Below are 14317 nucleotides of genomic sequence, written 5' to 3'. Positions count from 1 at the left end.
TGCAGAACTAGAAGAAATTTTCAGGACTAAAAATAGCTTCCTTGCTCCTTACCTAGCAATGTTCCTGTTCCCGTTTATAACATCTATTTGTAATGAATCACCACGGTCTTCTGTGTTATTCTTCAGCAGTGATTATTTATATATTTCAAAATTCAAGTTGTTTTACACAGTTGGGATCTATATTTTCTTTAAGAAGCCTGCAGCCCCTGTTCTGACCCATAGCCATAGGTAGTTAATGGAGGCAAAAATAAAGCAGAGCAGAACGGTCATTTGGTGCCTATGGTACAGCAGTGAGGCAGTGGCACAGCTGCTCAGAGAAGCTGTGGTGCCCCATCCCTCAAGGCCAGGTTGGTTGGGGCCCTGGGCAGCCTGAGCTGGTGGACAGCCCTGCCCATGGAACAGTATTGAGTTGGAACTGGATGGTGTTTGAGGACCTTTCCAACATTAAGGCATTCCAGGGATTATCCTACATTGTTTTATACAATTGTTTCTCAAACAGTTGTTCACTGAGAGGAGGGCAAGGCACATATTCAATTGCAGGAAGCTACTCCATGCTTTCTGCAGTTGGCTTCAAATTACCTAAGACTACAGCATTCCTAGTGAGGAGATGCTTATTCCAGCTACAGGCACATTTGTGGCAGTTTAAGCCTCATGGATTTTGGTTGGCACTGACATCACACTGGTTTTTCAAGCATATTCTTCCAGTAGTAAGCTCTACTCAGATCAGTGACTACTTTGCCAGGGAAAATAATGCTTAAGGGATTAAAGCCAAGTGTAATGCAGCTGTACAGCAATGAAAGAAGTTAAAACTGGAATAAAAATACACTCACATTGTTCTCTCTTAGCATGTTTATCATCATTCCTAAAACACTTATCTCAACTGTTGTCAGCCAAAAACATTAATAAAGAAGCCTTTGTAACTAGAAAATGGATCGAAGCATCTGCTGATATTCTAAACTTGTTTCCCAAGGCTTGTTCTGAAGCCACATGCTCTTGAGAAACCAAATTCATTTCCTTTCAATAGCACAAGGGATTTAGGCTTGTGAGCTGTCAGTAAGAGCATTTCCTCACCCAGGTGCTTAAGAAGAACCTTTGACATAGCGCTGTGGGGATCCAACACCAGTGTCTCCGCTCTTAATAGGAGCAGAATTATACAGGAGCAAAGCTTTCAGAGTGAGGCTGCAGCACTAGAAATCACGAGAGAAGATCTGTGAAAAGTCCACAAGACTTTGAACAAACTGGTAAGAATTGCCTTCGTTTGACGCTTTGTTAGAGTTTATGCAGAGAGGGTTTACTTACAGCCTTACTTGCTTGTATAAAAGCTACATCAGTGCTCTCTGAGCTGCTTCTGTTTTCAGAGGGGAACAACTACTTTTGCAGGCTACTAATTCAGATGTTGCTAGAGTGTCCCTTGTTTTGTGTCTGTCTTGGGAGATTCCCGAGTGCCAAACAGTGAGTTTACAGATGGTTGTAACCAGCTCAAACACCTCACCTGGGACCCATTCTGGTCATGTTCCCATTGCCTTCAGTAGGCATTCACTGAGGTGCAAAATGCACAGCAAGCAGCAGTGGCTATGCAGCAGCTCCTGCAGCAAGAGCAGCTCATAAGGAGATGCAGCTGTGTGGTGTCTTGTGAAAGTGGCAGCCCTGGCTCCAGAGTGGAGAAAAAGCATTGCGTGTTTCCAGTGCTTAGTGTAAATCCGTGCGTGTGTGCACACAGCACAACGACACAGAGGCTTAGAGTGGTTCTGTTATCTTGATTCACAATGAGGGGAAGAGGAAAACAATGTGACGAAGTATACTTTGGAATCTTTATGGTTTCACATGAAGATAAACCTTTTATCTGAGGGAAAAAGCGGCATCGTAAAATTGCTCTTTTAATTACTTCATGTTGTAACAAGGCTTTGAAAGATCTGAGATGCAGGATCTGTGCTGCAAAATTACAATCCATAAATCTGAGTTCTGAGATGCTCCTTTTGATGAATTTGGTTTCTGCAGGAGAGAAGGCTGAGCTGCAAACGCGTGCAGCATCTGAGTGAGTGAGGGCTTCTGAAGGGTAAGCACAGAAGGATGATGCTTTGGCAGAAAGTCAAAAATCGAAAGATACATTCAGACAACAGGGCCAATCAGTGCTGCTGTCTTCTCTCTTTCTGCAGCAGTTTATCCATCCACGGAGGCTGTACACATTTGAGGCATTCAGTGAAAAACAAAGTGCTTAATGGAGCTCTGTGGTAAAGAGCTCAATGATTTCCTTACGCAGGAGAGAGGGAGAGGAGTTAAACCCAAATACATCCCATCTGATACCTACTGATAGGGAGAGGTAACATTTAGTATGTTATATTCACAGCTCATTTGTTCATGCAGAACATTTTATTAGACCAAGTATAATGAATAAATGTGGAAGGTGACAGTTTTCCAAGGCTATGTAGCTCATATTCTCCACGATTAATGGTGCCATACCAGTAGCTGAGCACATTAGGCTTAGAATGTAGGAGGGTCTGGAGCTTTGTTCCCCTGAATAGTAAGGGTCCGTTGCCTATTTTGGCAATGAATATAAATGCAGATGTATTGCGGGGTCCCTTTGTGCTGGACAGAGAATAAATTGGACAAGGTGTCTTGTCCTGAATTGTAATACTACTCCAAGTTAAAGTCTTTTTTTACCAAAGCATAGACATTTAGTGATATTCAGAGTTCATCTGACATTTCTTGCTGACAGCAGAAAGACTCCAATAATCTGCCCTTGAAAATGTATCACCCATAGCTTAATGCATTTCATCTAAACTGTCTGGCGCAAGGACTTTTTATCTCCTGATAAAAGGAGATATGTTAAGTTCTAAATAAGCAAATTTCAGTATTAATCCTTTTATTTATTCCCTGGGAGCCCAAGTGGCAATGGATAGCTCCATTTCAGAGTTTGTTGTGGTTGTAGATGGCTGCTGAAGTGCTCAGTCCATCTGCAGGGCAGCATGACCCAAAGTGGAGCCGCCTACACTGGGCCGTCTGCCTTGCCCTGCTGCATAAGAACAGCCTCCAAGCACGCTTTGTATTCAATCATTTCAGAATTTGAGTATGGCTGCCTGTCGAAATTTAGTAATGTTCTGTGCTGAGCTTTTTTTTTTTTTTTTTCTCTTTTCCATGAAAAACAATCATTTATATAACAAAAACTGTAATCTCTTAAATGTCATTCTTCTAAATTTAAAGTAATTTTCATGATGGTCTTAAGAGTAAGAGGGAGCTGGTGTCTGTGCTATTATTGTTTCCTGCTTTTGGCACTGCAAGTCTTCTCCACCTTTTCGGCGTTTCGCCTTTTCAGAGTTCCCAGCTCACGTTCTCCCTTTCTGCACCTTCCTTCATTGCCCTGTCTGGCTTTCCACTGAACCACAGAATCACAGGGGCTGGAAAGGATCTCAAGAGATTATCGAGTCCGACCCCCAAGCTAAAGCAGGTACCCTACAACAGGTCACACAGGATGACCACAGAAGGAAACTCCACAACCTCTCTGGGCAGCCTGTTCCAGTGCTCTGTCAGCCATACTGTAAAGGTGTTCTTCTGCATGTTAGTACAGACCTTATGTTCAAGTTTTAGGCCATTACTCCTTGTCTTATCTCTGCACACCACTAAGAAGAGCCTGCCTCATCCATTTGCCTCGCACCTCCCTCTAGATATTTATAAACCTTTATCAGATCTCCTCTCACTCTTTTCCCCAGGCTGAACAGACCCAGGTTACTCTGCCTTTCCTTATACAGGAGATGCTGTATGAGCATAGTATTCTCTGTGGCTCTCCGAAGGACTCCTTCCAGGAGATCCTTGTCTTTTTTGAACTGGGGAGCCCAGAACTGGACACAATAGTCCAAATGTGGCCTCACGAGGGCAGAGTAGAGGGGGAAGATCACAGCCCTTAACCTGCTGGCCACACTCTTTTCTCCTTCTGTTCTCTGCAGTGCATGACCCTCTTCTCACTTAGCTTCCTTTTTTAGCCAGCCTCATCTCTCTGTTCAGTTCACACTCCCAGCTCCCACAGACAACCTTCCCACTGCATCTCCTGCCTTTTTACAACCCCAAATTCATGACAGCCCATGTTTCCAAGCTGTTATGTCCTAACAGGTAGTTTGTTACATGAATTGTGACTGAGAGCACTCAGGAAGAACAGGATGCCAAATATATCTTGAAATACCAGCCTATTGGCTTCAAATTGGCTGTATTTCCCTCTGCTGTATCTCACCATAAGTTCTCACTGCTTCTTTAGCTCCATACAAAATGCTGCCTTAAGTATTGTGGTGTTCAAAGGAAGTACAGCCTCCTGCAATAGTTACTGGTTTACCTCCTGCCATCTAGTAACATGGAATCTTTGTATTACACCAGTGACATGTACAACACTTGCACTCTGTTCCTAGGCTGCATCTGAAAAGCGCTGCTGTAAAGTGAGACGAGGGTGGAGGAGAGGGTTTGCAAGCTAAAATCCTTGGGCTGCAGTGGAATGTAGTGTAATGCAGTGTAATGCAGTACTGGGCTGATGCTCTGGTGAGAGCATCTTGACTCCACATCCAGGACAAGGATCCAGGATTGGCACATCCTCATGGGCACAATCACATCAGTGCATAGAAGCAGAGGCAGCTGGTGACATGGTGTCAAGAAATGCTTCTTACTGATATCCTCAAAATGAGGAGAAAGGGGGAAAACTGTGAAATATTGGAGTTGAAGTATATGAAATACTTAAAGAAGAAATGCGCGGGTGAGCAGATGATTTTGCTTTTTAAGAAATGAAGCTTTTAAAAGGTCTTTTAATAAATGACCTGCTTTTCAAATATATTAAGCTTTTATGAAATTACTCTTACCATTCTGAACTGTAAAAGCTTTGCTACTCTCAGCACTGTGCATTTTGAAATACTCTGGGAGTGTTTTGGAGTGGCTTTAGCAATGGGATAAAGGAGTGCTTTAGCTGAACTTATGAAGAAGATTGGGAGGATGTGGGTTTTGTTCCTTATAGATCTTTTTTGGGTGGGGGAAGAGAAAATCAACATCATCTTATTTATTGACTTGCAAACAAGGCTTGGGAATGCAGATTTAGCTGAGGTGTATGAATGCATGAAAATGATGGCATTAGGTTTTGGCGAAAGCTTGATGTTTCTGTTCGTGTCTTGCATATCTTGGAGGATATCAGCTTAAACATATCTGGCACAAAACTAATGCATCCCCCTGAAAACACACTGTTGGTTTATGGATTTGAGTCCCACTGCTGAGGTTTTTTCTATGCTGGAGGGCTCAGAACAAGCAGCTGTCACTGCACCGTGCATTTCCCAGGGTTTTGTCTGTAGTGTGTTCAACAAATGAGCCTTTCAAACCCTGTGTTATAGACTGAGTGAAAACAGGAGCTTTATGTCAGTATATGCTCCAGTACTGAATTCTGGAGGCAGAGAGCAGGCAAGAACCATAAAATTATATATATATATATATTGCTGTTATTGTTTCCTAATGGTATTGCAAGGTTGACTTCTTTTCCCCAAATGCTCTAGAGTTAAAAAGAGGTGAAAAAGTTAAAATCCTTGCAGGGTTTCCCTGCAGTTGCATGAGGAAACGTAAAAATATGGCTGTGTGCTGGGAAAAGCATGAAAAAACAATCCTGGTCTCACTGAAGTCAATGGGAATTTTATTACTGGTGGTCCTAAGTGATGCAGGCAGGTTTTCACCCACTGTCAGAGCTTAATATTTTACCCTATTTGGGAATGTTTTATTTTTCCTTACTGCAAATCTTGTGCATTGTTTTCCTTCTGCTTCTTCACCCATTCAAGTGCATGGATCTTAAGAGAATGGTGTGCAGTGGAACTGGTCACCAAAAGAGGCCACTGCAGACCACTTGGACATGGCTGGAAAGGGTGCAGTTGGCACAGCCTTCGTTCCACAGTAGGAAGCAACTACAAGGTCACTGTCTCATCCTGTGCCATGGAAGGAGAAGACCCCCAGGTCTAACTGGTAGTGGTGGAACTCCCCATATAAAGTTCCTTCTGCTCAGTGTACCAAGAAAGTTGCTGCTATGCTATGTTCCTCTGCAGTGGCACCACTCAGACCTCTGATGATGGGCCATGTGGGCTGCCTGACAGCGCCATAGAAGTGCTCCTCATACATGTAGCTGCATGTGTCACACCAGGACTATTGCAATTACCTTTGCTGTATTTTCATCCTGAATAATTTTATGATGTTCTGCACTGAACAATCTTAATGAAAAATATTATTTCTACAGGATGTAGAACTGTGAGGTGAGGTGCAATTTAGGAAGGTATTAGCAGTAGTGTCAGGAGCAATCAGGAGCTACCTGCCCAGCACACAGTGTTTCTCCTTACATAAATAAAGATAGCAAATGAATTGTTCTCTCAGTTTTTACTGAACTGCAAATGACCGTCTTATAGAAACACTGAGGACAAATGAATCATCATGAATATTCATGTCAAGCCTGAGGGATGCCCCTTTTGCTCATCTCTGAACACCAATGTGTGTTTCAAGAGCAATGCATGACTGGGTACTATTTTCAAACAAATTCATCTTACAAGGAATCACATTTAAGTAATAATTTGCAAAGAGTCAGCTATGATATCAAAAGCCTTTCTGGGAGGTTATTGAGGCTCATCTCTGAACGTGAAGCACTGGAACAGGTCGCCCAGAGAGGCAGTAGATGCCCTGTCCCTAGAGACACTCTAGGGCTCTAGACAGGGCTCTGAGCAACCTGCTGTAGGTGTTACTGTTCAGTGCAGGGGAGTTGTACCAGATGGCTTTTAAGGGTCCCTTCCAATTCAAACAATTCTAAGATTCTCTGATTCTGCGGTCTCTGATTAAGGCAGACCGTGCTCCTTGGAGCTCACTGTTCAAGCGTGTTCTCTGCTCTGCAGTCATGTTCCTTCCAGCCCAACACTGCGAGGCCCCATCCTGGCAAATTCCCACCTCTGCTGCAGCACACAAAAGCCTGTGCCGCCAGGGCTTGGGGGTGTGTAGGAATTAATGTACACACGCACTTGTGGTGAGGAACTAGAGATTTTCCTGACAGGTTCATTGCCACACAAGTGCCACAGAGATCTGATGCTCAGGGAGATGCTGGGTTTGCAGGGGGCTGCTGTGCGGACTCGTGCGATGCCATGAAATTGTGGAATGTGTTGAAAGCCTATGGAAACAGTTTTCCTGAAGATGTGTTTCGATGTTATTCTAAGCCAGAGAAACAGCTCATGAGGGATATGTGGCAGATATTGAGACAGCATATTTATGCTCTGCAATATGGCAGCGGAGGTGAGGCTGCATCCTGTAATGTTCTGGGCAGGACTTACTGGCCTCTGTGAGAGAGACACTGATCCCAGGCTCCTTCAGAGCTCCTGGTGAAAACGAATCACCACTCTTTTTCAGGTCTACTCTATGTGGCACCTCAAACACCATCAGTGAGCAGCATGTCTACAGCAGTGTGGTGGGCGTTGGGGGAAATGGCTCACTCAGGAGCTTGATAACTGAGCTGTTTCCTCCTGTGTACCTTCCTGCTTCTGCAGAGTGGTGCTTCTTGCTCTGTATTTACTCTGTGTTTCATCATTGATATTTTTTTCCCAGAGCCATTTCATATCCACTCTGCAGGAGTCGAAGACCCCTTCTCCCAGACCTCGTCATTCTGATGATGGTTGCTGAAAACAGAAACTGGACCTGCAGCCGTTTGCCAGTTCAGCTTGTACTTCAAATCCTTCTGACAGCAGCCTCGGTCTCCACTCTCTCTATGGCCAGCTATATGAAATACTTTCATGAAGCATATCACTAAAATTTGAGTTTTCTTGTTGCTTCTACTACTTTAAGCTGAGGCCATTTGTGTTTATTCCTTGAAACATTAAGTCTTTCAGTTTCCTTAGGCTGAATTACTTATTTCTTCAGGCATCCGTTTCTACATACTTTGAAAGTCCAGTATTTGTTAACATTATGGCACACATAACTACTGAACTATATGCACGTAGTTTGTCTGCTGGGTAAATATGCACTAATGACCAGAATGAAGGAATAGTAAATATATGGGAAAATTTAGAACTAAGTGTTTGAGAAGCAGTTTGGAGCAGTTCCATGCTATCTGAGCGCTGCAGATGTGATGCGGGCTGCCCGCATTTGCAATGCACGGTAAAAATTATCAGAAGACTCTGATTAGCAAATGGAATGTGTAATGTGCTCCCAACAGACCGTTTTCCCATGAGAAACAACTCATTTTGAACCTTGTTTATTTTCTAAAAGTGCATAACAGACATTGAGAAAAATTTCTGTGGAATGGGTTAGAAGAACCCAAATCAAATGATTCAGTTGAAATATTTCTGTTTTATTTCTAGCAAAGAATTTGATTGACAAGAAAATTGAGAAAATGCGCTTCACAATTGCCCCACTTCCCAACGTTGAGTCTCCTTCAAAAACGATGCACAGCAGCTCCAGCCATGTGCAGTTACATCCTGTTGTCTTCAGGAGTGCCTTTCAGTCTGTCTCAGCAGCTCTTGCTCCAACACTAATAGCTTACATGGTCTGTAGGAGCAGCCCCTCACAAAGAGTGAAGGTGTTTTCTCACAATACGGTGGACAATGAAACAGCTGATAGTCCTTGAGGGACCGGTCTGCACCCAGCTTGGAAGAAGTGGACCGTGCCTAAACTGGGTGGATCTTTGGAGCCTGGAAATTCATGGATCAAAGCCAACCTGTCCCACGGTCAGGTTGCCCTGGTAGACTGTGCTCCAAGGCCGTGCTCTTCAGCTGCCACTCAAGGGTTCATAGGCTGACTCCAAGTTGGACCCCTGAGGCCCACAGCTCTATGGTAGCTCTCGAGAGAGGTGCTTCATCCCAATGTAGGTATCTTTGACTCCAAGGGACCTTTCAAAACTCTGAAAACTGACTTTTGAGACCTTAGCCTCTCTGGGGAGGACTTCCCTGAGCACAGGGTTGCTTTTTGCAGCACAGCCACCAGTTGTTGTTTCAGGTTCATCTGTAAACCCGAGCAGACATTTACAGCAGTTGTAGCCCCTCTTTTTTTATATAATTCTGTCCAAAAAAAATCTACAAAACATGTTCTCTGTAGCAAAATGTAGAAAAATAATGAGGAAAGGTAGCTACTTGCCCTCTCCTCTTCTTTGACTCTGCAGGAATGCTCACGCTACTGAATATGTGTCTGCTCATACCAGATATTGTAAAATATGTACGTTTTTGTCACTTCAAAACCACTGAAACTCTAAATAAAGGCAGGCTGGTGAATTTTCTTTTTACAGACCAGTTTTTGGATGGAAAGGTAGTTGACTTCTGAAGCTGCACGTCAGCAGCCTTGAGGACTGGGATTGCCTGATTGGCTTCTCAAACAAAAGGCCACCTTGAAACGTGACAGAGAGCATCAAAATGCTGCATTACAACGTGGCGGTCAGCCTGGCCAGCATTTGAACACGAGATTCTTTTGGGATACCGAGACACCAGGTGAAATGTCTCTGACAATTCAGTACGTGCACTGAGATTGTGTTTTCAGAGTGCCAAAGTGCAGCAATATGGATTTGGGTTGCTGAGGTCCCAGTATTTTTCTGACCACTTCTGCACAGTGAACAAACTGTAACCTTTCTACAAAAAAATGATATCATTCCTTTGCTTTGGAATGCTTATCTGTTGTCTCTTTCACTTAATCTATTATCTCTCATTGTATTAAAATCTCCTCCTATTCCTTTACCTCGGTACTCTCTGGCCTTGCGGCAGTGATTTCTGCCATGTGCTTTCTATGCTCATTTTGATGTCGAGACCTTCTCAGTGACAGGCTATAGAAAAAAACACCAAATCATTATTTCTAAGAAACCCTCTGCAGCTGAAAATCATCAGCGGCAATTCTCTATTCATCTAATCCCTGACTTCAAGATATCATCAGATCAAAGCCAACCACTCAGCCACATCATACTGGGTATTTTCATTTCCAAAGGAAATACCGCGACTTGCAGAGCAGAAAATCCCCTGTATCTTTCTGTAAAGTACCGCAGATTGAGACACACTTATGGCTGTGAAAGGAGGGGAAAGAAGATAAACTTCCAACCTGCTGCAGAAATGGGACTCCTGCCCTGTATGCTCTTGCCATAGAGCCTCTGCTTTCTTCCAGGAATTACAATAAAAACTTGCTTTAAAAAGCAGTTTGACTCTTTAAACAGTGTTTTTGAGGCAGCATTATCATCCCAGGTACAAATTTCTATTGGTGGAAAGTTAAACGCCATTGTCAGATGTGAACTACAGAAATTTGTTTCAACTGAGCAAGTTTTGTTATGCTTTTTTGTTTTGTGTGTGTAAATAGACACATTGATTTTCAAGCCACATGAGATCACCGTAATTGTTTTTTTCTGACTCTCTGTAACACCAGTTATAACCAGGCATGAATTAATTCCTCTTTGAATTACAGGCTATATTTCAGTTGAGAGAGCCTATTTTGATTTAAACAAAGGAGAATGCACGACGGCATTTACTAAATCATTTCAGTCGTTAATAAACCCTGCTTAGAAAAATTATAATCTCCTTTCTTCCCTGAATTTGAACAGCCTCCCCAGGACGCCATTATGCCTTTGTTTTTCTAGGTTGAAGAGCCCATTACCTGGGTTTTGTTCCCTGTGTGGGTGGCAGGCCATGTTGATACCTGCCCTTTTCCTGGGCAGACTGAACAGACCTTGTATGAACAGGTTTTCATTTCACCTGCTCCAGGGAGCCCTAGCAGAAGTGAGTAGCACTGTTCAAGAGAAAGTCCATTATCCATGCATAAACCACTGATGCAGTCCTAATGGCTTTTTCTTTGTGCAGCTATTGCATGTACTTAAGCAGTGGTCAGGCTTTACAGGCCATGTGAAATAAATTACTCCTTGCATCCCAACCACAGCTTCTTGCTCCTTACTGCCATTTAGGCATGTCTGACACCAGTAACCTATGTCCTCTCCTTAACCTATGTCAGTCGCAATAATGTAGGTCAAAAAACCAGCCCACAGAACAACAGTTAAAAAACAACAACACAACAACATACTGTACAGAATGTTAAAGGCTAACCTAGGTGACGGTGACAGAATAGGGACAGAGAATGATGATGTGAGCAGTCTTACTGGGTCAGTTGCAGTCAGCGTTTGAGCTCAGCCAAAACTTCTCCTCACAATGTTGTGCACTGAGTACTTTTCCCTTTAGCAACCCTCATTAGCCACCATTTTTTCTCTCAGTATTTATAGCTGACATATTCTTTGGATTGGTTGACAACAAAACTCACCAGGTTTCTGCCCAACACTTATGTTGGAACCCATGGCTTTCATTGTGCTTTTTGGTCTCCCCGGAGGAACCAAAATCATTTTGCTTCATCTTCAGATTTTTTAAATTCTTTTATCCATTAATTAAGAAAAACACAAAAAAACACCACCACATGATTCTTTGATGTTCTTAGGCTATCACCATTCTTAAAATTGATCATCTATTTTTAATATTCTTTTACAACTTTCTCCTTCAGTGAACTATTTTATAAATCCTTGTCAAATTTTGTGGGGGTTCCCAGTGGTCCATCCATGGAAAGTATCGAGATCTGTAACCCTTGATGCTGCCAGTCCAGGAGATGGCAGGGCTTGCTGAGAAGGCTTTAAAATAGGTATAAGTTGTGCCAGGGGATATTCAAGTTAGACATTAGGAAATACTTCTCTGAGAGAGTGGTCACGTACTGGAATGGGCTGCCCAGGGATGTGGTGGAGGCAATGTCTCTGAAGGTGTTCAAGAAACCTGTAGATGTTGTACTGAGGAACCTACTGGTTTAGTAGGAACTATTGGCGATAGTTGGATGTTTGGACTGGATGATCTTAGAGGTCTTTTCCAACTTTGGTGACTCTATGCTGCCTTCAGAGGTCATTTAAATCAAGGCATGGTGTTCATCAGTCTCCTTTCAGCAAATGGGATGTTTACTTTCACCTTGTAGCTCCTTTTTCTTTTCAGTTTCTTCAGAACTGGAGCCCTAATGTCATGGTTCAGAGCATAAGCTTTTAGGAGAGGTTATAAAGAACTCTTAGAAAGACCCGTGTCACGTGTTACCATACCGGAACTGTTAATACAGTGTCTTCACCATCCTTTTGCCATCACATGAAATATAGAGAGAATTAACTGGAAAGAATGACATTCTATTATTGTTGTTTTTTTTTTAATTATTAGTTTGTCACTTACCCAGCTAGCACACAGGTCTGTCAACAGCTGCTGGCTTTGCCGAACAACTCTTGATCTCCAAGTTCTTTGGGATTTACCTGCGCACTCATCACAAGCTCTCAAACTTTGAGTCTGCTCAGGATTTCTCACTCCAACAAAGTACAAGAATAATATCAACATTGCCCATTTAAGTCAACAAGATGGCTTCTGGATTGTGCTTACAGATCTTAAGCCAAACACAAATGCTTTTGGAAACCTCAGGAATGCAGATGTGAGTTTAGAGCTGGAAAAGATTAGAAACTTCACCTGTTATAGGTGCTACTGCACTTTCAGTGTCTTATAAAAACAAATTAACCTTTGGTTTGACTCAGTAGGCTTTGTTATGAAATGTGATGTGACTGCTTTTGTGTCTAAATTTACTATGCTTTAAGCCAGCAATTGGTTTGTGTCTGTAATTGCTAATCTTTCAGGCAACATTTATTAGAAACAAATTAAGTTATTCCAAACTCTGGTGATTTTATGATCATATAGATCAATATAAATCACAGTTAATTAAGCTCTTTGTCACTTAGGTTTTCAATATGAACTGCACTGCAGCATTGCAATAAGTAATAACCATAGCTCTTTGTACAAATTATCATATCTAAACAGAATTCGGGTTACAACAACAGAGGATGAAAACTAGACTTTATTTAAGTTGCCTGCCACACAGGGATGATGACATCATGGTGTGAGCTGATAATGTTTAACTGCACAAAAAAAAACCAAACCAAAACAATTAGAAATACGAACAGGGTTTGAAAAAAAGAAAAAACTACATGCTGCACCACCCTCCCCCAAATATCCAAATGAAAGCTACTTTTGAATCTTTGTTTCCTTTCCAATTGCTATCAGAGTTTTTACAGGGTATAATTCTGGCTGCACTAAGCAAAATCCCTCGGCTGCAAGTATTGCTCAAGATGGCCAAGCCAAAATGTGCAAAAAACATATTGTCTGGGACACTTGTTTTCTTTCAGATAAGAATTGTCCATTAATACATTTCTCCTTAATTGGCACTGACACTCCTCTTAAAGATTTCAATATTGAAACAAGATAGAATTTACCAATATGCAATTTCCAGTGACCCTCTCAATCACTGTCTGCTTCTCTTGCTATAGGCAGCTAGCACTATCCAGCAATACTTCTAAATGGCAATAATGGTGACGTAATGCGTATGTAGAGATCTTTCAGGCTTGGTCAGCCTGAACTCAGATGGATGCCTTCTGTATGTATCCCAAGGTACATACTGGCTTGTTTGGAGTCAGTGAAATTCTACTAATGATTTCAGAGGAACTGGAATTCTGTCTGTCAAATTTCTTTAGACTCTGTGCGTTGTAGAGCACACTGGCATCTTCATGCAGAAAGTGTCTGTTGAGAGTAATACAGGGAAGTGCAGGGAAAACTATTTCTTTATGTTATTTAATGTCATAACACAGTATGTTATCTCTTTGCTTCTTACCTTCTCTGTAACATGTAGGGGAAGAGTAAATATTACTAAATCATGTGACACAGCAGGAGAGAAGCTTTATGATGCACAGTCCCCTTGTGATGTCTGGCAAAAAGGTAAATCTTGATGTTGAGCCAGCAGTGTGCCCTCACTGCCCAGAAAGCCAACCGTATTCTGAGCTGCATCAAAAGAAGCGTGGCCAGCAGGGCGATGGAGGTGATCCTGCCCTTCTGCTCTGTGCAGGTGAGATCTCACTTGGAGGAACGCGTCCAGATGTGGAGTCCTCAGTACAGGAGGGGCGTGGACCTGTTGGGGAACATCCAGAGGAGGGCCACAGAACACCTCCAATGTGAGGACAGGCTCACATTGAGAGAGCTAGGGCTGTTCAGCCTGGAGAAGAGAAGGCTGCGAGGTGACCTGATAGCAGCCTTTCAGTATATAAAGGGAGGCTATAAGAAAGAAGGGTACAGATTCTTTAGCAGGGTCTGTAGTGATAGGACAAAGGGAAATGTTTTTTTCAACCTAAAAGAGGGGAAAATTAGATTGGATGTATATAAAAAAGGTTGTTACAATCAGGGTGGTGAGGCACATGCACAGGTTGCCCAGAGAAGTGGTGGACACCCCATCCATGGAGACATTCAAGGTCAGACTGGACTGGGCTCTGAGCAAT

General features: G+C 42.6%; 1 protein-coding gene across 2 annotated transcripts in view; it reads left to right on the top strand.

The window, feature by feature from the left end:
- FAM110B (family with sequence similarity 110 member B) overlaps positions 1–14317 on the top strand; it is a 161492-nt gene that overhangs the window by 102721 nt on the left and 44454 nt on the right. The window lies entirely within an intron of this gene.

This window comes from Centrocercus urophasianus, unplaced genomic scaffold (assembly GCF_019232065.1).
Source record: "Centrocercus urophasianus isolate 14NV4802_14NV808 unplaced genomic scaffold, USGS_Curo_1.0 seq_11, whole genome shotgun sequence".
Taxonomy (NCBI): domain Eukaryota; kingdom Metazoa; phylum Chordata; class Aves; order Galliformes; family Phasianidae; genus Centrocercus; species Centrocercus urophasianus.
This window is presented reverse-complemented; position numbering and strand designations above follow the sequence as displayed.